The following is a 26,110-nucleotide window of genomic DNA, read 5'->3' on the forward strand; positions in this document are numbered from 1 at the left end:
TTTTCGAGAGCGGCTCACTTTTGTGCGCCTTGCAGTTGATTTGATTGTAAAAAAAAAAGAGAGAAAAAAGAAAAGGCGCTGTATTGGAAAACACATGAGAAAAGGTTTCGATAAAATGTTTAACTGCCAGTAGAAAACGTCTTGTCATATGTTTTGGGGATTGAACATAACAAGCAACAAAAATGCAGACACATCCCATAATAGCCTGTTTCACAGCTGTGACTTGATGTTAACGAAGTCCGTGTGGGAACAGTTGCTCTATAAAGTTACACTCCCAGCAGTGGGCCTCCAATTAAAGGCTCTGTTGGTGTTTCCTTGGCATAAATCACAACTTTAACCCCAGGAAAAGCATTTGATCCTGCCCACCTCAGCTGTCCCTGTTTATATTTAGTGTTGGATGCGAAAAAGATGGAGTACGGAGCTGGTGGTGTAAGTTTACTGAGAAACCCAACCTGCTTGTGCGTTTTATGCTTCGGCCCCAAATTTCATTCCCTCAGCAGGTACGTACAGTGTCAGAGAGCGTCCCTCTCTGGTCCTCTCAGTCTCATATGAACAGTGTTGGGCAAGTTACTTTCAAAATGTAATACTATTACTACTTTCGTTTAAAAGCAATGAGTTACTTTACAATATTAGTGTCGGCGTAGTAGAGTAACTCGTTACACTACTTTTGCATTACTTTCACCAAAATAACAGCAGTAGCAGAATGACATTGCCGGCCCGGAACCATCCAAAAAAAGAATTTCAACCATCTTGAAGTCCGTGTAAACTGTCCAAAATTCTAAATGCTATCCTTTTCCATTGTTATTGTCATCTATAGTGGTTATTTGCATAAAATCACAGTTTGATTAAGAAATGATTCTATCTTTATTTAAATGTGCTTGGATTAAAAAAAACAAAAAAACAATTTGTAACTTGTGTTACTTGACAAAGTAACTGTATAATATTACTGAAATCCTATTGGTAATAAGTTATATTACTAAGTTACTGCTAAAAGTAATATATTACCTGTAATATGTTACTTTTGTACCCAACACTGCATATGAAAGGCATAGCAGCGAACTCAGGGACCCATAATCAGTCGTGGTTATTTCTAATCTTCTCCATCAGTCACCTCGTCGTTATGGTTACTGCAGATGTTTGGTGGTGCCTACAATAATCCAAATCAGAACAGATTGGCCATACTCCCGGGATGGATCTCGCACCTGTCGGCAGCGGGAATCATTCAATTTACAAGCAAAACTCGTAAAAATATGAGTCAACAACACAATGTGTTATATATTATATGTTCATGAGGACCGCAATGGAAATAAGCCTGAGGCTTTATTGTGTTTTTATCCTCGGTGACTGTCTGTCTCTGTATTTGTGCCCTGTTTTTGTTGACATTCACCAAATAAAGTCAATCAGTCAATCAATCAATTTGTGATTTGAAATCAGGCTGAAATCAGGTTGTGTTTGGGGCTGCATAGCTCGCTACAGATGCAACAATCTTCACTTGGTGTCTGACCATTCGGCTGCCAGCCACGGCAGATTCAGCAAAGATCAAACAGAAAGGTAACTTAATTCAACATAACATAACTGAAACCAATTCAACCTTTAGAGATTAAGTACGTCACAGTCAGGGCAAGACACAATCTCAAGGCACACCTATCCATGCAAAATAGCCTCTAACACATGTTGTATCACTCTGGGGGAGGAGCAACGACCCCCACCCCCCAAGTTCCAAGGCATTAATGGGATATTCCCCCCCCAAAAAAATTGCCACTCATGCGGTAATACAGAAGTGGAGCATCTATCTGCCTGTCTTTAAACTAATAGTGTGCTGCATCATTTGAATCAGAGCATACCAATTCAAATCATTCCTGTGACATTGTGACATGAATTTAAAGGCAACACCCACATATCACATTAAGAACCTCTGAATGTAGAAAATGCATAAGTATGAACATTTTGATATCTTCTATTATAAAAACAAGACAAAATTCCCATGCTTGCCGGGTGAAAATTTCAGACTGTATGCCTTTGATGCAACCCAGAACATTTGACCATTAAGTAATAAAAATATTTGCATTCAGCATTCAAGCAACACTCAAGTTCTCTCCTTCCCGTCCCACCAGCTCATGTCTCCTGCATCTAATCCTGCTTGCTGAACAGTAGAACATTTGTTGGCGGGTCTGTTTTGGGTGGGAAGTACTGAATACCAAGTCGGTAACACTATCTCCAATATCCCCTTCCCGCTAGGATAAGCTCGTAGTTTCCTTGAACTTTATTCTTCGAATTATCGCCGGAATCTTCTCTCTGCTTCGCTTCCAAGAACATGTTTGCAGTGTATTGCGGTACGATTAGATAAGGACAAGGAGATGCAAACAGCAATGTGGGATGATTCAGTTCTTAGGACAAAGGAGACCTTGAGAGAAATACCGTCCACCAGTAACTTAGCTCTCTCCAGGCTCACCCAAAACAACGCACGGGACGACAAGGGATTTGACTGAATTTATTAAATCTATCAACACACAGACCTTGCGGCGCAGTAGATCAGTATCGCGACCATAAAAAATTCCCCTTGAATACCTTTGGTGTTCCAAGTAGCAAAATATTTTCTCAGAAACAGTGAGAAGAATTCCTCAAACATCTTAATGGTTAGACATAATCCGCTCGGGCAATTCCGCCAAATTCAAAACCCTCGACAAAAGAAACCGAGAATGTCTCAGTGTAAAATGACAGAGTCGTAAAATATAACCCTAAAGGATTACCCGAGGATTAGAGCTATGAGACAAACTGGGGGTGGTCTAAAGGAGTCCAAAAGGCTGATCAAGGTCAGCGAACCTCAGTCCAAGCCCACTGTAGGGGTTGCGTCCCCCGTCGGGTCAATGGGCCGGGTTAAGTGTTTTTCAAGGCAATAAACCAAGAATTTACACTTTGATCCAGCCAAGGGTTTTGTTGTTGCTTCAACTTTGGCATGAAACCCAGCAGACTCCAGTGAGTTTGAGATAGAGGGATTGGGTGCGCCATGGTCGAGGGTTTGTGAAGGGTTAAAAGGGTAAGGCACGCGCAGGGTCAAAGCCTTAAGCACAGTGATCCCCAGAACAATAGCTGATTACCAAACTGTGTTTGCTGAACGACTACGCTGCACGGACGGGCACTTTGCTGAACGACTACGCTGCACGGACAGGCACTTTGCTGGACGACTACGCTGCACGGACAGGCACTTTGCTGAACGACTACGCTGCACGGACAGGCACTTTGCTGAACGACTACGCTGCACGGACAGGCACTTTGCTGAACGACTACGCTGCACGGACAGGCACTTTGCTGAACGACTACGCTGCACGGACAGGCACTTTGCTGGACGACTACGCTGCACGGACAGGTACTTTGCTGGACGACTACGCTGCACGGACAGGCACTTTGCTGGACGACTACGCTGCACGGACAGGCACTTTGGTGGACGACTACGCTGCACGGACAGCCACTTTGCTGGACGACTACGCTGCACGGACAGCCACTTTGCTGGACGACTACGCTGCACGGACAGGCACTTTGCGGCTATGCAAAAACAATGTGGGTAAAAGTGGCCGTGTGGCCAGCTGAAAATATGGTTTTGGCACCACTGTTATGTATGGACAGTTGTTCTGCTGCTACAGGTGAATTTAAAGAGGGTGGTGCAGGTTTAAAAAATAAATACATTTACAGTTAGAACTCATGATTCTTATGAAAATACCCCCCCAAAAAACTAAAGCAAAATTAAAACATGCCCCAGGGCAGAAATATGGATAAAAAGGTGACATCATCATAATGCACATGCTCAAAAAGAAACAACAATCTGGGCAGATAACACCTGTGACGTCACTCGGGCTACTGTACTGTACTTACTTTCTAGTGTAATAATAATACAGTCAATGTGTACAGCAGAAAACTTTACAAAACACCCACCATCAGCATTGCCAGACATACGATAATTCTCGTATTTGTATGATAATTTACCTCCAAAAAATAACACTGCCCAGAATGCATTTCCCATTGCAGCGAGCAGGAGAAAAATCGGAATCGACGCCATTTCCCCCCCAAAGCAACTGTTTAGTTTGGGCTCTATCTATGGTTAATATGGCACTTTATGACGTTTTAATATTTCCAGTAGTCAAACGTAAATGGTACTGAAACTAGTAGACCCCCAATATGCAATCGGGTTTTCAAAATAACGCCTATTTGGAAATATAATTTTGGAGAACCAGAGACCGCACAGCCGACCGACCATCTCAGCAGACGCTCGGCGTACGGAGGTAATGATCTGAGGGAACGTCACATGATTGGTAGATTTCTTTCTCAACACAATCCTTGATGTTCCTCATACAGTGCTAGCTCCAGATAGGCTAGTTAGCAACACATCAATACAAGGTCAATGGGGTCACGCTCCTGTCTGTGCAAGCTGACTGAAGACCCACTGAAATGTCCTCCACACTGCACACACACACGCACGCACACGCGCACACGCACGCGCACGCGCACGGGCACACACACACACACACACACACACACACACACACACACACACACACACACACACACACACACACACACCTACACACACACACACACACACACACACACACACACACACACACACACACACACAGTGCACACAAAGTACATTTCAGTGAGCCTCAGTCAGCTTGCACAGACAGGAGCGTGACCCCGTTGACCTTGTATTGGTTTGTGGCTCACTATTTGGAGCTAGTATGAATAGATGGATTGTGCTAAGAAAACAACAACAACCACCAAACAACATCATTATTGGTAAGTTGCAAATAGGGTTCCAAAAATCAAAACTATCCCTTTAATGCTCCTTTAAATACTATTTCTAGACGTTAACGAGACGTTAATGAGTAATTACTTGTGAAGACCCTGGAAATGATGAAATTCACTTTCCATACTTTTCCCAGACTTGTGTAGGAACCTTTTTTTTCTCTCGAGCAAGCCCAACCAGAGGATGACCGTGCCAAAGGAAGGCCTTGAAACCAATCAGAGTGGCCGTTACTGTACCATGGCGACAGCAGATCTCCGCACCAGTAGAAATAAATGCACAAGTCTCAAGACGATATTCCCAGTGGCGTGAGGCGACGTTCCAGTTGACTTGCCCCCCCGGGCCTCCAGGGGTCGTTACACTGTTGCGTTAAATGAGCGTCAATGACGAGTAATTGCATCCATGCCACAGTTCAGCAGAAGCTCTGAAAGCCTCTCAGTGCAGCCGTGCACATGGCTCTGTTGACTCAGGTGGCGGACATCTTTATTAACGACCATTGCAGTGGTTTGTGGGTGGTAATTTCGGGCGGAGGCGGGCCGATTCATTTGTCTGCCATGAACGACATCTTAACTGCATCTCTGACATATTATGGCCCTTTTAAAAGGTAAAGTAAGGAGAGCCAAATATAATCCAGATCAAGTGATGAATACTGTACATCACAGAGGTTTCATTATTGGGTTTGTTTTCCCACTGCCTTTCAGTAGCCCTGCAAATTGAATGGTAATGGTATTTTGATTGGTGTGAATGGGCTGAATGGGTGACTACATTTCTCTCCTGACCTTCTCCCCCTGCAGCGGTTCAGAAGTCCTGGGAAACCGACCGCGTCGCCGTGCGGGGGAAAGGTGCACAAGGAACCGTTCTTCCACTCACATGCCTCGAGGCAAATCAAGTCAATTCATTTCGAGGTGAGTCGAGCGTGGTCAGTTACCCACGGTGTTGTTTTAAATGGGTTGCGAGTCTTAAAGACGGGCGACATTTGATGGCGTCCGGGTTGATGACCCAGTAAATGATATTAGCAGCAACGTCTGCTTGCGAATCTCCAAGAAAACACTGCAGGGGGGGACGAGTGGATTTAGCCAAAGAACACACTGCTAAAATAACAGTTACAACATCGTGTCTGGTGCAGTAGGCTACAGTAGCGTTTCAGCTGTTCGACGTTGACAGATTATGTGTTTTATTATCAACAGATTGAATGCAAAAACAAGCATTGATTTAAAACGAAATCTCTTTACCATATAACTTAAAGGGGATAGTGATTTATTTATTTATTTTTATATTTTTTGTTATTTTCCTGAACAGTAAAAGCAGCATGCAAAGAAATGATTCGACCCCCCTCCCCCCCATTCCTAACTATAGATGTTATAACTATTAAGATCATCCGTTTAAAATGCAAGCATAGCTCTGTTCATTGCAATGCAGACACAAGGGAGCCATAACAATGTATGTACTTCAGCTTGAATTTATCATGAGGTGCAAATCCGATCAAGTGCACAGATGAGCGACGCCACCATCTCTTCCCATTCAAAGAAGGATGCAGCCTGTGAGGAAACCAACGCCTACGAACGCATCCTTGAGACGCCCGCGCAAAAATAATCATCTTATTGTCCTCAAATAGAAGAGCAGCCGCCGCCTTTTTTGTCGTCGCAAAAACGGCTACTGTCTCCAAATTGTCCTAAGATATCGATTTTGAACTGCGGCTGATAACATACCGCCAGAACAAAAAACCATTAAAAAGGGCATATGACGCACTGAAAGACAATAAAATCTTGGTATTACAAAAGCAGTGGACAAACACTGGATTTCCCTCGCACTTGTGTTGATAATGGGGATATCCTGCTGATATAGGCACCATAAACACTTTTTACATCACCTTCTATTTTGAGTCCACTATCAACCGTCCCGTGGTGGAATCAACATCTAATAACGTACATTCATTTCCTTTCCAAAATAAAAGACTTTTCAACAAATATGTTCCCACTCTTTTCCTGCCAATGATCTGTCATTTTCAACACATCCTGAAATGCTGAAGTAGATTTAAAGCGGGAAGCTGTGGCTCTGTGGCGCCCGTGTTCACTGTCTCCTCCTAAGCTGTTGTCACTTGATGATGGTGAATTGTCTGCTTTGAACTCCTTTCCAAACTCTGCTCTTATGGAGAGAAAAAAACCCATCTTTGATCCTCTTCTACTGTTATATTGCATCGGTTTGTGATGTCCAGCACATTGCAGGAGATGTTTCGTGATGTGTATTCACCTTCCCTTAACCTGTCTCATCTTAGTTAGTGATTTCTCACATTTCCTCACTTAAAGCTGCATTCAGCTTTGTTTTTGTATAAGTAAGTTTAAGTTTAAGTTGTTTTTGTGTTCAAATAAGTGTTAAATGACTTTATAGTCTGACAGCAATCACTGAAATAAGAGTGTTTGGTCAGTAACTTGGAACCCTCAACCCCCCCCCCCCCCCCCCCCCTGTCCTCTATCTCTCTCCTGTAGCCCTGCAAACGGAAGGTCAGATCGCGAGGCCTTTAAAGGACTATGTATTTCTTCACCCCAAATCCAACGCCGCCATCCGTGAGTCTCTATGGTTGCAGAGATACGTCCGCCCTGCCTGCAGGCCTACAGGAGAGAGATAGAGGACAGGAGATACGTCCACCCTGCATGCAGGACTACAGGAGAGAGATAGAGGACAGGAGATATGTCCACCCTGCATGCAGGACTACAGGAGAGAGATAGAGGACAGGAGATACGTCCACCCTGCATGCAGGACTACAGGAGAGAGATAGAGGACAGGAGATACGTCCACCCTGCATGCAGGACTACAGGAGAGAGATAGAGGACAGGAGATACGTCCACCCTGCCTGCAGGACTACAGGAGAGAGATAGAGGACAGGAGATACGTCCACCCTGCATGCAGGACTACAGGAGAGAGATAGAGGACAGGAGATACATCCGCCCTGCCTGCAGGACTACAGGAAAGAGATAGAGGACAGGAGATACGTCCGCCCTGCATGCAGGACTACAAGAGAGAGATAGAGGACAGGAGATATGTCCACCCTGCCTGCAGGACTACAGGAGAGAGATAGAGGACAGGAGATACATCCACCCTGCATGCAGGACTACAGGAGAGAGATAGAGGACAGGAGATACGTCCACCCTGCATGCAGGACTACAAGAGAGAGATAGAGGACAGGAGATACGTCCCACCTACCTGCCGGACTACAGGAGAGAGATAGAGGACAGGAGATATGTCCACCCTGCCTGCAGGACTACAGGAGAGAGATAGAGGACAGGAGATACGTCAACCCTGCCTGCAGGACTACAGGAGAGAGATGGAGGACAGGAGATATGTCCGCCCTGCCTGCAGGACTACAGGAGAGAGATAGAGGACAGGAGATACGTCCACCCTGCCTGCAGGACTACAGGAGAGAGATAGAGGACAGGAGATACGTCAACCCTGCATGCAGGACTACAGGAGAGAGATAGAGGACAGGAGATACGTCCACCCTGCATGCAGGACTACAGGAAAGAGATAGAGGACAGGAGATACGTCCGCCCTGCATGCAGGACTACAGGAGAGAGAGGACAGGAGATACGTCCGCCCTGCCTGCAGGACTACAGGAGAGAGATAGAGGACAGTGGGGGGTCGGGGGTTCCAAGTTACTTACCAAACTTACTTATTTCAGTGATTGCTGTCAGAATATAGACAGAGCCATGTAACATTTATTTGAACACAAAAACACAAAAATCTGAATGCAGCTTTAATATACAGCATGTCTTGTGGCTACATTGAATTCTGGTCTATTGAGGCTAAACTGTCATGAGTGAAACGTGTCTCTCTCCTCTTCTACCATGGATTTCTCCCTGTATGATTGTTGTTGGTCCAAGATGGCGGCTCTAGAAAGAAGCCCTCGCTCTTTCATCCGACACCAAAACATGCCTCCCAAAACTCTATCGTGTTGGAAATACTGTATCTCCAACGTCACCATCTCGGTTTGGCCAGCTATCCACAGGAATAAGAAAATACATCACCCAAGTGAACCAATAAATGCAAGGAGCTACATCACCATTAGCTGTAGCAGTAGTACAGTAGATTATTCATATTTTTTACCAATCTCATTCCCAAAATAGTAGTCGGAACGGTCCACTTTTGTCTCAGTGCTCCGACCATAATCCACATTGACATTGACGAGGGACGAGGTGTTGATTTTTGAAAATGTTTTTGCAAGACATATTTCCATGTTCCAGCTCCATGTTCACACAGGCCTTTGAGTTGATGATAGGAATAAGTATTGTTTAATCGTTGTTAGCATTTTAGCCTGTCTGCATTGGTGGAAGACTGGCGGTTCAGTGACCCATAAATCTCTCAATGGGGAGAAGAAAAAAAATGAAGTTTGCGGAGACGATAGCGCCCTGTTTTATTTTCAAGGTAAACTCTTAATTGTTTTCCATGTATCTCAAAGCCGCTAAGCACATGGGGAAAACATTATCCTAGCCCTAATGCACTCTCTAATGACTCCATAGGGCTGAGTTCCTACAGTACTTCAGTTAATTCTCTTGTGTTTGAGGTCCAAAGTCTTCTGCGCTTCCTGAGCAATCATCGGTGGCTTCACTTTTGTCAAGATTCAACATCAAAGTAGGCATGGCCCACGTCCCGACAATGGCTCTGTACAATCTGGAATCAGCCACGGTGACCTTTGAACTCGGTATACCGGCGCTGGCGTGAGAACAGGGCCGTCTTCCTGTTGGAGGCTAAGTCGTTAAGAGCAGCATGCTCTTACAGTAAAGAGCCTAAATCGGGCGCAATCTGAAAAGCAGACATTCCGAAATGGAGAATTTTACAACACATTACGTTGAAGACTTATGACACACTTATGAAGCTGAATGCCTAATAGATGTGGTCTTCAACTTGGGAGGCCTCAACTTGACAGAGCACCTCAAATAATGACCATAAAGAGTGCATTTTCTAACTTGGCAGACGATGTCATATTGAGTGCAATTTAAGCTCTTTGCTGAATGCAAGCGGTCAGCCCATGTAGGAAATCGCTTGAAGACTTTGAAACATCAGTAGCAGTAACATATGAAATGAAGCAGAACCAATGTAAATCAAATCCGAGTTATATGTATAGCACATTCCATATGACAGTGCAAACCCATGTGCATTACAAACATGACTAGAAGGGCCATGAACAAGACAGAGAATAACAGAAACATCATGAAGTAATACAAGGAACAGGAGAAGTATAATTTAACATTTACTCATTTAACCCCAGATTGAATTCATTTTTCAGAGGCAGCCATATTCCCATTGGCTCATACTGTAACGTAAATGTGATTCTTTTGCTCCATCTGGAGATCAGCTACAGCAGTGTAGGCTACATTTCGTCCTATCTATGTTTGTCTGATGTTTGTGTTTTCTTATTTGAATTGAATTGGTGGTATATGCACGGTCCTGTATGTCTTGAGTAAGTTAGGGCCGTGCAAACTATTCTCATCCATTGTATTTGTATTTAAAAAATGCATGGGCATCAATCTGAGGACTACACTTTTTCTCTCCAAATTCCTGAAAGCGGACACATTTTGCATCCAACAACACTCTTGGACACTCTTTGCTGAGACTTTGTACTGTACACTGCAGGGTTCTTCTGCTGGTAGTATGGAAAGTGCATGTGATCATTTGTTTTGAAAAGTGTAAATTGCACAAAAAGTGTGGAAATATATACTTTTTAATTGTCTTGTTCTGATACATACAGTATGACTACACATTTTATAGTCATAGATCGAAAATATGAAATGTGCAATGGTCTATTAAACAGTTAAATTGGCCAGCTACACCACAATTATAATCTACAAATTGAGCAAATCAATTAAGATCTGGAAAAAGTGTAAATGATGCCAGTGAAAATGGGTAGGAAGGAACCCTGACACTGAGATTCAAGACCTCACAGAGCCAATCCAAACATTTGCCTCTAAGTATGAAAGGAAACCTCATTCAACACCCTGTTCAGTCACTTCTCACATCTTCATGGAAGAGGCTGATCTCTCTCATAATCCTGCTAGAAAGCTGTCTGCAGTCTGTCTGCATTTTCTGTGGGAAATCCTGGGGTTTTTCCACACAAATACTGGTTCAACTGTTGGAGAAGCTCAAAGCTCAGATGTGTCCCCAGTGTGTCTTATGTGGGTTTGTGTTGTCCAAGATGGTGAGAGCTTCCCAAGACCTTGAAGTTCCTAGTTTCAAATGGTCTGAGACCGGTCTGAGACCAAGACCTCTGTGAGCGTCTTGGCCAACAATTGGGTTGCTTGATGGTCCATGATGAAGATTCAAAGGAGAACTTTGGAGATCACTTTGGAGCAAAAAAATAAATGAATAGAGGTGGCCCTATAATGAACTGTATGGTCATGTACTATCTCAGAAATGATTGCCACTTCACATAGAATCCGACATGAAGCTGAAATTAGTTATTGTTGACACTGCTGTCAACGTAAAACTGTATTATCGTTTAGTTGTGATTATTATTCTCAAAGTAAGATTTTTATTAATGTGTGCACAGTGTAAGAGGAACGCTTCCTAACCATTTTCATCTTGTGAATATAATATTTAGAATGAATAATAATAATATCGCATTATGGGGCGGCTGTGGCTCAGGAGGTAGAGCGTGTCGTCCACTAACCAGAAGGTCGGTGGTTCGATCCCCGGCTCCTCCAGTCTGCATGTTGAAGTGTCCTTGGGCAAGACACTGAACCCCAAATTGCTCCCGATGGGGTGTGCCAGTACCCTGTGTAGGCACATTGTAAAGCGCTTTGGATAAAAGCACTATATAAATGCAGTCCATTTACCATGACTGAAAAAGTAGATGTTAAAATTATATATACTGTATATATATATATATAAACTTTGTTTGTGGGTACTCGTAAATTCTGAAATTCTCAAAATACTTGTATTACAGTAAAATTACCTTTAATTTATGAAGCACCTTAAAGCCTATCCAGAGAGAGTATAAATAAAGTATTTTTGTTGACCATCTAGGGTGTAGTAAAACAGCTGCTATACAGCCAAAAACTCTAAAGTAAACAATCTGGAACTGACTCTTCAAATATTATTTCACGTCCTCTGCAATAGAAGACATTGTAATCGTTAGGATCGTTACAATGATTCCTCAGCGAGGTGTCGTAAAACTTGTTTGAGGAAACATTTAATGGAGCGGACTGCTCAGCTCGTATCCAGCCCAGTGGTCCCACCTAGCCACAGGCTTCCCCCACCCAGTACTGTATATCCCACCCTCTCAGTATCTTCTCAGTCGATGGAGTGGATCAGCGAAGGGAATCTCCCTGAGGGAGTGGAGAAGAAACCAGACTACGTCTGCTTGGCCGGGTCGTTGTGGTCCTACAAAGAATTACATTGAGTGCTGAGCACAGCTGGAGGCTAAATTACCCCCAACAAGTCCCAGAGGCTACAACATGTGAACTGGGGAAATACAGATCCTCCCGTTATCAATAGGTGAAGCTGAACAGATTTTCGCTACAATATGTCCCTTTCAAGTCATTGTAGCGTTTCATTTGGACCTTCAATAAACAATACCATAATGATGAGACATCACTACTTCACACAGCATGCTCGTAAAGCATCGCCATTTGCCAACTGTCATGCTTTATATACCAAAGGCAAAAAAAATCTAACGTTGCCGAGTGCAGCTTTCTCTGCTTTAGAAGTAAGTTTTGTATTTCACTCTTCCGTTTGAGTTCACATCCTGTGTGAAGAAGATCTCTCCTCCACAGCCATGATGATGAATGCATCAGTGATACATTTTATTGTGGGGAACACAAGACTTGTTTGACTTTGCCCATTCATGGTTTTGGAGCATATAAAATCACATACCTGTTCCATAAACCATGTTTGGTTCATTTGGTGCAGTGTAATATAGTGTCTGACTCTCTCTCACAGCAGTTCAAGGGAGACAAGGAAAAGGCTCGTTGCGTAAAACACCCACAGGTCTTCACCCGGGTCACCCCTGAGACAGAACTAAGTGGAAATATCTGGGGTGTTGACCTGAGGAACTCCTGTCTTCCTCCTGGCTTCTTAGGCCTAACAAATTGCTTCCTGGTCATGGTTTCACATGGTCATCACAGACACAAAGGGATGAGGATCAGTCATGGGGGGAAATCAGATACGTGTCATTTTATGCTTTTTAACTGAGACCTCAGAAGAAAAAAGAGAGCTCTGGAGACAGCCATGTGCTAGCTGGTGCATTGGCTATGCTAGCTGGCACAGGCGAAAGGTGCAATAAGTTAGAATTCTCCTGCCATTATCTGCGGGAGATACTTGAGCAGGTGCTGAGATTTCTGGCTTTCAAAATGCACTTTCCAGTCTATTGGCTGACAAAGCAGTATTATTATTCCAGTAGTCAGCGTGGTCGTGATACCTCTTTGCTAGATGTTTTCTGTTGGATCGCTCCTCTAATTACATAGGTTACTCCTATCTATCACTTTGTTGTGAAAATGTGACTATTTGTGTCAAGTACAGGCTACCGTAGATGAAGGGTAAAGGAGCTGTACCCTAGACTGTAGGGGGAGATAGGTTCTATCAGTGTTGTTGCTATTCTGGTTGCCTATAGAGGTCAGATATCACTTAACGCCCCCTTTAAGTTTAACTTGATTTTAGATCAGCCTTTCACCTTTCCAAATGTGAGCAGTTACTACCGGTATTGCTAATGCAGCTCTCAGAAGTCTATGAAGTTATGAAGTTGACTTCAAAGTTTATGAAACTGGGAACTTTGTGTTCAGCAAGATAATCTTCACAAATGAAAAATCATTTAACCAACATCCCCCCCATACAAAAAAATCCCATTGACTTTGAGATGAGGGAACGGGAAGTGCTTACATTAAGGGTCTTAGGCAGGTCTTGGGATTAATTCCTGCGTTAGTCTATTGAAACTAATCTCTTCCTTTTCACAACAACCTATAATTTCCCCCCAAGGGATCAGTAAAGTCGTACTGCATCGTATCTTATCTTAAATAAGAGTTCAAAGCCACGCTGCTGATTGCCACCTCTCTCTCAACGTATTGCAGCGTTTAGAGAAACTAGTGGATAATTGCCTGCCCAGCTATAAGACAAACAAGCACTGAGACATACCAGAGATATTATATTACTATAGATGGGTCACCGCATGCTCCGCCAATTCTAAAAAAGGGTAGCAGCAAGTCTCCTAAATGGGCGCGTGGTCAACCATTGACTCGGGCCTGCCGAAAGTCTCCTAAGTGGGCGTGTCCGTGGAAAACCCATGATCAAAACCCACGTGACAAAATGACAGGAAGTGAGTTGAAGTTGGGCCGTCTTGCTTGAATCCCATCGTCTTTGGACATACCATCTTCATGACTTACGAACACTCCCAAGCACCTCTATCAGTCGCCGCTTCGCTACAAACGCCTACCAAGCTTGAAAAGGAATCAAGACACCACCTGACTGTAGTTCAAAGTCTGAACTACAGTCAGGTGGTGTCTTGATTCCTTTTCAACTTCAAAGCCCCAAAGTAAACAGTGCTGATGTCCTCAAAGTGTAACGCTAGCTTATCCACAAGTTGACATGCTCATGCGCAAGAGTGGTGGCATCGTGTTGCACTCTTAACTGTGCGTTCACACCTGGGCGGGTGGCGGGGGTGGGGGATGCGGGATCACACGGTGAGATTCCATACAAAGTCAATGCGAACGCACCAGTAGATGTGATTTTTTGCACCAGTCGGCGCGTATCGCGTATCGCGTTAATTACTTCCAAAAATACCATGAAAGCCATGCTGGGCAGGTGACAGCTGTGTAGCACTGGGAGGAGTCATCAGCAGCAGTAGCCGAGTGCGTCTCTCCAGGGGGCACTCCCTCTTTAACACTTGCACTCTGTAATTCAAATCAAAGCTGATGCTCATATGAAGTGTCAGTGCTTCAGCCAAACTAAATACTAACAACTGGCTGAGAGGACTCATTAGTGTCACACAGAGTAGATCAAGCTGAAATGACAGAGAGGCTGGTAGGCCTCGCCAAAACCTAAAAGGGAGTTATCTCACTATGACTATAGACCTTATTCGATTGACGTCACTCACGTACTGGCACGCCCACCGCCGCCATATTGTCGACATAGCGCTGCAGCTCTCAAGTGACAGCCTACTGTATGTGGAGCAGCGTTTATAGGAAGCTAGCCGCCGTTAGCGTTACCTGTATCGTTCCAATTGTGTTCGGATGGTGACCTGCGTTACACGCGTGGCTGTAGTAATGACAGCAATAAAGTCCCCGTGGTTTGTTTCTATCTCTACCATCCACAGACGTGAAGGGAGCGACACTGAGGATACGTCAGCAGCACAGGAGATGTGTGGATAGTTAGGAGAGACAGGTGAAACTTTCTGACAGCTCCTCACAGCAAAGTCTGTTCACCTCGTTCTTTTGTTTATTTATTACAGGCATTAACGGCTGCCGTCGGCAGCATACAAATAACAACTGTGGGGTTTGTATTGCTGTCATTACCATCGCTATTTTGTAATGGAACAGAAACGACAATAAGGCTGTTACTAGTTGTCAGCTGCAGCGCTGTGTGCGCGCAGGACGGTATGTCAACAATATGGTGCGTCCAGGTTTAGCGAATAAGGTCTATATGGAGCAATAAGGCCTGTTTAGGCCTTTAGGCATGAGAGCTGGGGTCAGTTTCTATCTGCCATAGTGATATGCAAGATAAGCATGTGTGTGGCCGGCTACTGCCTGTTCTCCACCCAGAGGATATCATTTACTGGATGTTAATGGTCTTTTCCAGTTGTCTTCAATGCAAATGCGGAGCTCCTTGGATTTTCTGTTGGTGCAGTTTGAGTTTCTCTTTTCTTTGTCTGTTCAGTCATGGTGGCTATCACTGCTCCAAACTAGTAAAGTGCACTCAGTAGAGTGCAGATCTCCGCCAGGCACCGCTACGCCTAACCACGGCCAAACCCAAACCCAACTGCAAAGGGAGCCGCTATGGGAAACGGCAGCAAATGGGATGTGCACACCAAGGTAAGACAAGTGTGCTTTCTAGGAATTCAAGCAAACATTACAGCAGTGGTCGTTTCAAACTTGCAATAATGTCAGCCAGCCTATGAAATGCCTTTTGTCAGTTAACACATCAGTTATGGTGGCACAAAACAAAGGCAGTCGGGGCCCAGCAACTGGTTTGTTTGAATAAATGAATGAATGAATGAACTACGTATCAAAAATACCGGTAGCCTACCTTTGGAAAGGATTAAAGCTGAAAATGGAAACAGCTTCTAATGGAGAGACCGGCCTTTATTTGTCCAAACGTGTAGCCAAAGACTGGCATTTGTATCATCTTCACATGCAAAGCTGGGGGAAGAAATGCCAACAAAAGAATCTACCAACACATGTCAACTCTGTACTACAGTAGCAGAAACTAATTCCAAACAAACTGAAGCAGTTGTGTCAGTGTTGCCAGATAAACGTCGGAAAACCCAAAACAAGCGACTCATAACCTGCCCTGCCCAAGCCCAATTCCCCCATGCACAATATGCCATCCAAAACAGCTCCATTTTGGGCGGAAAACTGCGCAATCTGGTAACACTGCAACCCAACGGAGGAGTCAGGAGTCAGATGGTTAACACACGCACGCACGCACGCACACACACACACACACACACACACACACACACACACACACACACACACACACACACACGACCGAATACATGATCCCCTTCAGGCATTCATTCACGTGGCAGAGATAACAAACTAGAAACGTAAACTAAAGCACATCACTTTTTTTTTTACTTTTTTCCAATCAACCACTTTGACCTTTTATCAGGTACTGTTATTTTGTTGACCAGAAAAGACAGCAAATCACAGCAAACGTGAAAGCTTTCGTGAAACTGATTGAACCATTTGGTTACAGAGTAGGCCGAGAAAAACGACAGTTACTCACGGGGAAAAGACACAGATGACTATTTGTAGTCATCAAATGAGATATACAGTACAACAGAAATAACAGCATCCAAACTGCTCTGTCCGTTACTCAGCACTCTCTGCTGCGCAACGCAACCACCACCTGGCCTCTCTCTGACCCCCGGCTTCTGCGTCGCCTCCCACTTTCCGACAGCACTTTGGAGGAGCATCAGACACGGGGGGCGGTGGGGGTGCGGGGGGGGGGGGGTGACGGTGACAGGACCGGGGATGGGTCCCATGACAAAGGAAGTGGAGCCATCTTGACAGGAAATTAGTAGCAGGCCGAGCCCTGTCCTGTCCCCTGGCTTAGTGAGAGGGGTCTATCAGCCAGTCATTCAGCAGCCAGTCAGTCAGTCAGTCAGTAACCCCCCCCCCTCCTCCCCTTGCCTGGCCATGGCTTCATCATCTGGCAGTTATCAGAACAAATTAGAAGACCAAATGCTCCCCAAGTGGTCTGGTCTTGTGGTGTGTGTGTGTGTGTGTGTGTGTGTGTGTGTGTGTGTGTTTGTGTGTGTGGGGGGGAGGGGGGTACTGTATGTAAAGCCCTCTTTTACCAAATCTCCCATTCTTCTATCCATCCGCCCGCGACAAGCTTCCCCTATGCTCACCTGCGTGTCACTCTCACCTGCGTGTCACGCTCACCTCCGTGACAAAGCAAAGGCGCTGCAGTCAACATGGCCGTGGCGTGTATTATTAGCGGGAACAGATAATGGGCGCAGTGTGAAACAAGACGCAGTGTTTGGAGGCATTTGGCAGGCACACAACATGTGGTTGTAATGAGCGCCAAGCCATTAAAGGCGGAACAGGGACTCAAAGTGAAGTAAACAAAGCCACAAGTACCTTGATCCCGCGCAGACCTCGTAGATAAACATTATTACAATAGTGACGTAAGATGCAGAGAGCGATGCGGAGAGAGAGCTTTTTGGAGCTTTCATGTCGAGGTTTGATTATTTTGGTCTGGCCATCGTGACTCATCGTGATGATGTTTACGTCAAAATTTGGGGTAAAAAGTGATCTTTGCCATTTGAGGCTCAAAGGGGAAAAAAGATCCACAATGTTATGCAAATGAATTACAGAAGCTAAATTCCGACAAGGAAACGGTCAAACAAAAACAAGAAAAGACGGTAGCACATCCATTTGTACACTTTTTACTCTTTTTCAAATCATCAAATTCTACCAATAATAATACAACATAATAATAATATATAATAATAATAACAGTTCAAATACGGAATATTTGAATGCTTTTAATGGTAATAATGGTTTTAGTTTAGTACAAGAGTGAGGCGCTACCCTGACTTTAGCAAGGAAGGTTGTTACCAAGGGTGGAGGTAACACAACTCTTGTTACTGTACGGTAATTTACTTTACTGTTTTTTTGCCTTTTTCTTTTTAAGTCAGTGCGTCCATATGAAATGAGCTACCTTTTAGCTTTTTGTAAGCATTTTTACATCCATTTTCGTTCTACTTCAGTAAAATCTTATCACTCAGTAACAGGACTTTTAGCAGAGCAGGATATTTGAGTCTTCTTCCCACCCCCCTGGGTTCTACACCCAGCCCGGCCCAGTCAGTCGCCATCCATCCAGCATATATGGGGGGGGGGGGGGGGTCGTCGTCCTCCCCCCTCATCACCCGGGGTTGTTCATCACCATCAAATGGATTTTGACAGGTTTATGCATGTTGGGATCCAACAGACAGGTCCACTTCCTCCGGTAAAGCGCTAATACAATCCATACAGGCCGCCCACACTACCTGTCACTTACACTACTTGAGCCCACTGCTGTATAGAGAGCCAAAGTGGAACGTCACTTCCTGCTTCAGCACTGTACCAGAGATTTTCATCCGCCATTTATTTTCTTATCGACATTTCATAAAATGCGTATAAAAAGCGTTTTACCGGTTCAAACCAAACGGTTCAGATATAGTTAGAAACAGGAGAGATCGCATAACATTTCACTCGGGCCAAAACGTAAAAAAAAAAATGCAGGTTTGAAGAAAATATTTTTTCAATGTTTTTTTTAGTTTTGGTCCGAGTGAAATGTTCTATGGTCTCTCCCGATTATAGCGTTAGCTGAACGTTTGGTTTGAACCAGTAAAACTCTTTTTATAAGCATTTTACGAAATGTCTATGGGAAAATAAATGGCGGATGAAAATCTCTGGTACAGTGCTGAAGCAGGAAGTAGGCGGTCACTTTGCCTCTCTATGGTAGCCTACCTACATTCTTCATCTCCCGTCACAGTGACCCCTCCCCCAACTCAGTGAAAGTACAACAAATGTAAGGAAATAGTTTTTTGCAGCAGCAAAATAGGGTATAGCAGAGTAAAACGGAATAGAAAAAAGGCTTTAGCCTAGCAAAAGGGTGCAGCAGACAATTTCAACACGCATAAAACCCAATGTATAGTTCATCGCTCAACACTTTTGAAACAGTCTCTCAACAGATATGACATCTTTAGCACCAGAAAAAAGTGTCTCTTCGCACTTTTCTTTGGTGTTGCGTACCTGGAGAATGTTGTTATGTCGCGGACACCTTCATATTTTGTCATGCACTGTGATTGGCTAGAGAGAGAATTCCATCAGTGTAGTGGTGTCTGACAGTCAGCCTGGCCGGGCCAGCAGCTTCCTCCACCGGGGGAAAACAGACAGGGCACAGTGTGAGCGGAGTGGAGGTCTGGAGGACCGGAGCGGAGTAGAGGTCTGGAGGACCGGAGCGGAGTGGAGGTCTGGAGGACTGGAGCGGAGTGGAGGTCTGGAGGAGCGGAGCAGTTCTCTGAAAAGAGGCGAGTGCCGTTGTCTGTCAAAACCAATGCGGAGAGACCTGGTTCTTCTTCTTCTTTCAAGTTTCTGGTGTTTCTCACACCTCCTCAATCTTGGTTGTTGTGCCTCGTCTCATGTTCCTCCGCTCCTCATCCCTCCTGAGCAACGCACCTTCACCTTCGTGAAGGGCTCCTCCATTAATAGAGATTTCAGCCCAGGGGGGCGGAAGCCATTGTCTGGTTCCGTCGGATCCGTCTCTACATCCCCTCCCGTCCATCTACTGGTCCTATTTATACCACCAGCAGGGGAGGATTTATGACATCACTGATGATGTCACTATTTTGTTTAGGACATCACTGATTATGTCACAATGCGTGACTAGTGAGGGATTTATGACATCACTGATGATGTCACAATGGAGTACTACCTGCTGAAGCTATATAAGTGGTGAGCTCGCAAATTTATGTCAGTCTTCATTACAGAGACGGACAAAGGTGGGCAAGCAGCACCAAGAAGCATTTACACATCAACCCGGAGCCCATAAACCACAGTACTTAACGTTACGTTAACTCAAGAAGGATGGATAAGGGGACGCGTGGAGCCGTCCCGGTTCTGTTGCTTCTCTTCGCCCTGTGTTTCCCAGGTTCTGATGGGACCAGCGGGGCGGAGTGCAGCCCAGGCACAGCAAACGCAGGAGTGAAGCTTCTGTCAGCTGCTGTGCTCAACACCCAGACAGCAGAGAAGAGTCAGCGACAGCACCTGGAGGCTCTCTTCAACCGATATGAGGAAAATGGCACCATCTCTCTTGCGGGCTTAAAGCGTCTCCTGCAAAGTGTTGGGTTTGATCGCATCAGGACCGTCATGGTGCAACACCACGAGCAACACGGTGATGAAAGCCCCAACAACCACCACCACCACCACCACCAACACCATCGCCATCGCCATGACGACAACAATACACATCACCAGAAACACAGCCATGCCGACCCCTCGGAGCCCAGGAAGTTCTTTAAGACCCTCAAGGTCCCCAAGGAGCCGGACGCCACCTTAGGGAAGAAGGTGGAGAACTCGGACAGCCATCGCAACAACATCTACAACAAGAAGACCACCACGACATCGGAGGAGCTCGGCAAGACCACGAGCTACACCCACCGTCTGATGGTGAAGAGACCTAAGAGAAGCCTGCTTGACAAAGAGCTGGACACGGGGGGCCACACCCAACCGCCTGCTCTCAGCCAGGAGCAGGGTCATCACGACCACGACCATAATCATGACCACAAACACTTTCATCAGGAGCTTCACCACAACCGAAGCCAAGACCAACTCCTGGAAAACACCGAGTGTCTGAACGCCTCCACCATCCTCTCCTCCCATGGGATGTCCCAAGAGGGGGTGCTGACCCTCGGTGACTTCAGCTACCTCTGCCCTGCCTTCCTCCACCAGATCGATGCTGGAGCTTACCTGATGCACAGAGACGCCGCTGAACACGAAGACCATGACCACGGTCAACACTTGAGTGGAGAAAGCAGTAAAAACATCACATTAGCGTGGGCGGGGGGGTTTGTGTCCATCACAGTGATCAGCCTGCTGTCCCTCCTGGGTGTGGTTCTCGTGCCTCTGATGAACAGAGACTTCTTCAAGTTCATGCTCAGCTTCCTGGTGGCGCTGGCTGTGGGCACGCTCAGTGGTGACGCCTTCCTGCACCTCATCCCCCACTCTCAGGCAGGCCCCCACCACCACCAAAAGCATTCTGGGAATGAGACGGGGGGGCATCACTTCCCCGTTGAGCAAGAAGAACACCTGGATGGCGTCTGGAAAGGCCTGACGGCTCTGAGTGGCTTCTACTTCATGTTTCTGATCGAACACTTCCTAACGCTCGGCAAGATGTATAAAGACAAGAAGCAAAAGATCCAGAAGAGGTGGGAGGATCAGAATGATAAAGAAGATCTGGAGAAGCAGCCCGCACTGGAAGAAAATGACCTCAAGCCAACCAAAGTTGGTTCGGTTGGTTCAAGTTGGTTCAAAGATGTTCCGATCAACGGCGTTGGGGCGTTTGGCGAGCACGCAGGCGGCCTGCACGGCAGCAGAGTGGCAAAGGAGGAGCAGGTGATGCGGGCGCCGCGGGGGGAGGGCCTCACGCCGTCGCAGGGTTACGCCTGGGCAGCCGGCGGCTCTGCCGCGGGCTACCCCGCCGAGGACTGCGAGAACAAATGCCACTCCCACTTCCACGACACAGTGAGCCAGGCCGACCACATGATGCACCACTACCACCACAACTACCACCACATCCTGCACCACCACCACTCTCAGAACCACCACCCGCACAGCCATACTTCCTACTCCTACTCTGAGCAGCACCTGCAGCACGCCGGGGTCGCCACTCTGGCCTGGATGGTGATCATGGGAGACGGCCTGCACAACTTCAGCGACGGCCTGGCTATCGGAGCGGCTTTCACCGAGGGCCTGTCCAGCGGCGTCAGCACCTCTGTGGCCGTTTTGTGTCACGAACTGCCTCACGAGTTGGGCGACTTCGCGGTGCTGCTGAAGGCGGGCATGACGGTGCGTCAGGCCATTCTCTACAACACGCTGTCTGCCATGATGGCCTACTTGGGCATGTTTGCTGGCATCGTCATCGGGCAGTATGCCGAAAATATCTGCGTGTGGATATTCGCGCTGACGGCGGGCCTCTTCCTGTACGTGGCCCTGGTGGACATGCTTCCAGAGATGTTGCACAACGACGTCGGGGACCATGGCTTCAGCCACTGTGGCTTCTTCCTGTTCCAGAACGCCGGCATGCTGTTAGGCTTTTGCATTATGCTGCTTATAGCCCTTTTTGAGCATAAAATGCAGCTGGACCTGGGATATTGAATGTTATGCTACGCTCTTCAGACAAGAAATTATTAATCATAACATTAATCAGAGATGAATGAGGCTGAGTGCTTCAGCACTCACTGGATCGGTTCGCAGGCGAGTGTGGAGCGGCACCACCTCTGAATCTGAGGCCATGGCTCTCAGCAGGAAACCGGTGGATTGTCTGTTTAGAATGCTAACTTTCCAATTGAGTTTTAGTATCTCTTAGGATTTTGATGACGGTGAAAGATAACGGCACATCTGTAGGATGATATGGATTTAGGCGGAGGCATAGACTACTACAGGGACAGTACTGACAACTACTTCCGGGGTAAAGGCTAACCTGATCTATATATACCATGACTAAGAGATGGACATTGGGAATAAGATGCAGCTGAGATTTGTTGACATGCTGGCACCGGGCTGCAATTGAGCAAAGCAGGCGGCTAGCTACTGAGACCAGGGGCGGACTGGGATCATAATTCAGGCCGGGCATTAGATACCAAGCAGGCCAGGCCGATACGGGCCGACGCGTGTGCCGGCGTCCGAAAAATTTGGGCCGTTTGAAGCCCAATTTGGGCCATTTGAAGACAGATTTGGGCCGTTTGAAGCCCAATTTGGGCCATTTGAAGCCAGATTTGGGCCGTTTGAAGCCCAATTTGGGTCGTTTGTAGCCAGATTTGGGCCGTTTGAAGCCCAATTTGGGCCGTTTGAAGCCCAATTTGGGCCGAGTCCAATTTTACAATGAGATGCACCCACTTTAACCCTGAATAAAGTAATAAAACCACTAGTAAACCAGTAGGTGGCGCATGGCCTGCTGTTCAGTGAGTGGCCTGGCCTGACTGCGGGCACCAAAAAAAAAAAAAAAAAAAAAAATCAGGCCAGGCCAGTCCAGGCCACCGGGCATTTGCCCGACGTGCCCGATTATGCAGTCCGCGCCTGACTGAGACCACGGAGAATGTTGGACTCTGCTTTTGGCTGCAAGCAGCTAGTTGTGTGTGTGGACATTGAGAAGTAGCTAATGGGAACAAACTACATGAAAGACTATGACAAACACTCATATCACTGACTTAAACAATAAGGATATTGGACCTGCAAACACACATCATCATCACTGTGTGAGAACATCTACTGAACTGCAAAACCAGACGGGCCAAATCTGAATTGTTCTAAGCCGAAAGCCGGGCCGTGGAACTGAGCCGAGTGAGTGTCTTAAGTGTGCTTCTAATGACTTGTTTGTGTTCGTCAGTTTACATAAAATATTAAAATGTCCAACATTGTCAAATGTCTGTGTAACTTGCACAAGTGCACAAAGGGAAAGGCAGCCATATTTTACGTTAGGCCTTCACTCACAGACATTGTGACATCATCACTCACAGACATTGTGACATCATCACTCACAGACATTGTGACATCATCAGCGGGAGGTCCGGGGAAAGTGACCTGACTTGGCACTTAACGACTCGACCTGACTTGACTTGACAGACATATAAACACCTGGCAAAGTACTCAAACCGGCTTCTGTGGTAGTTCCCGCTACAATAGGTGTGTCCAGGACCACATCTTGCCATGGTGACACACACACGCACGCGCGCACACACACACACAAGATGAAAACAATACGACCCGATGCTGTGTAGACTACAGCATCTACAGTGTAGAGTAACAATAATGATACACAGAGAAAGCTGGAGTAACAGTAATGACTTGTGCAATGAAGGAATTGAAGACAGTGAATGAGAAAAAAAGAGAAAGGGAAAAGGAAACGCAGCCCACAAAAGAAAGATGGACGTGCTCATTAAACCATTAAACCGCCTATCGAGAAACTTGATAAGATTCCCAGTTGCAAAGTCAGTAGCCACTCTCCCTTTCCTCTCTCTCTCTCTCTCTCTCTCTCTCTCTCTCTCTCTCTCTCTCTCTCTCTCTCTCTCTCTCTCTCTCTCTCTCTCTCTCTCTCTCTCTCTCTCTCTCTCTCTCTCTCCCTCCCTCCCTCCCTCCCACCATTGATAGTCCCTCGCTCATTACAAAACCTGCAAAGTCCATCAGGAGCTGAGAGGAGAACCCGGTCACACACACATACCACAGTTCCTGAAAAACAATCTACCTTAACAAAAGAGAGACAGCTGCTCAGGAATGGGGAACTCAATCTGAAGAGTCTTGATGCCACCATAAAAGAGAAGGGGCTGGTGGGTGGGGTTCCTGAGGTATATTGAGCCCCTGTGATTCCCCAAGAAACGACTTCCTTTATTCTCCTTTATAGACCAAAAGGTGACTGAAATTGTCATCACCCACAACCAAGCTCTCACCATTCACTCACATCTCCCAATCTGGAAATGTTTAAAAAGAAACAACATTCATTTAAACTGACATCGGACACAAATTTCCATACACGATTGTTATATAGAATATTTTGAGTTTCCTTTCCCCTACTATGAATAACATAATATTACGTAGATAACTTTATATGTTTCTCTTTTGGTTGTTTAGCAAATGACAAAATACCGTGTGTTTGTTTCAAATGAAGATAGTTAATTCGGTAAGATGCCATTCTCCCATATCCCCTCTGTTTTTGTGTTGCATTCAGAGGAAACAGGTTTCACCCGCGAGTGCAGAGAAGATTGTGTAATGCAGCGATATCTCACCGCATAGTCACTTTTTCCTCTCACTTTCAAATAGTGTCTGTCAAAAAAACACATACAACGCTTTTGAGAGGCAGCGTTGAAACCGGCATACTGTTTGGGTTAAGGGCCTCTCAGTGGGACCTACACATAAACACAGACACTGACGCGTTTCACAGCTGTTTGGAGGACGTCGAGTTGGACGACACTTCTCCACTTCACGTGGCAAAGACAGAGATCCTGGGATATTTTGGGGGAAACAGGCAGAGTGCTGCTTTGCCTTGACCCCAGCGCTCAGTTGTCATCGTGCGGACGCATCCATCATGGCAGTTGTTCCTGAGACAACGGCGGAGGTCAACCACTAAGTAGTCTTTGTTGAATGGCGTCGCGACCCCCACAACGTCACCGGCTTTTCACCCTCCTTGACCTCTCTGCTCGCCAACAAAAATGGCTTTACACAAGTCAAAGGCCGAGGCACTGTTGCTTGTTTTGTTTTTTTACACATTCTGCATGACAATCCATGTGATATATTACATATTCTGTATACAATATAGGAAAGTCATTCAACTCAACAACTACTAGACTTATTATCAGTCTTGGTTCATATTGCACACTATGCTGGTTCATAATACACACTACGATCACAAAATATCATAATGTCATACCAAAAAGTATTGTTTTTTTTTCCCATATTTTATTTTGCAATTTTCAAAACGTGAAAAACACAAAAAGTTTTGTTTAATTGGATTATATGGTTCCTCTGTGGATTTGGAACAATTCTATAACATTTGGGCGCATGAAACCCTTTGAAAAGTGGATCAACTGCATGCTCATCGTGCTAAAAACCCCCCAAAGCTGTTTAAGTTGCTGATAGACATTAATGGAGATACAAGGTGTTCACCCGACAGCAGCGATATAAACACAAGGCTGTGTCACATGGAAGGCGACAAAACGACACGCTGGAATACTCGTATCTCCATTTACGGCACGCTGACATAAGTGGTAGTCATCATGTGACCATCTGACCTCCATTTCAACATGCACCTGTCTTTAAATACAGCCCTGCTTAATCCGTTCCTCATGCAGCCAATATTATTGGGCTGCTGGCTAATTGTGGGTTTAGTCCCGATGCAGCCCCG

General features: G+C 45.7%; 1 pseudogene across 1 annotated transcript; it reads left to right on the forward strand.

The window, feature by feature from the left end:
* Nucleotides 1–20,082: 20,082 nt before the first annotated feature.
* Nucleotides 20,083–22,371, forward strand: LOC310788784 (zinc transporter ZIP6 pseudogene; annotated as a pseudogene). The gene has a single exon. The product of its transcript is annotated as a zinc transporter ZIP6 pseudogene (transcript).
* The last annotated feature ends 3,739 nt before the right edge of the window (nt 22,372–26,110 follow it).

This window comes from Poromitra crassiceps (assembly GCF_964638095.1).
Source record: "Poromitra crassiceps genome assembly, chromosome: 14".
Taxonomy (NCBI): domain Eukaryota; kingdom Metazoa; phylum Chordata; class Actinopteri; order Beryciformes; family Melamphaidae; genus Poromitra; species Poromitra crassiceps.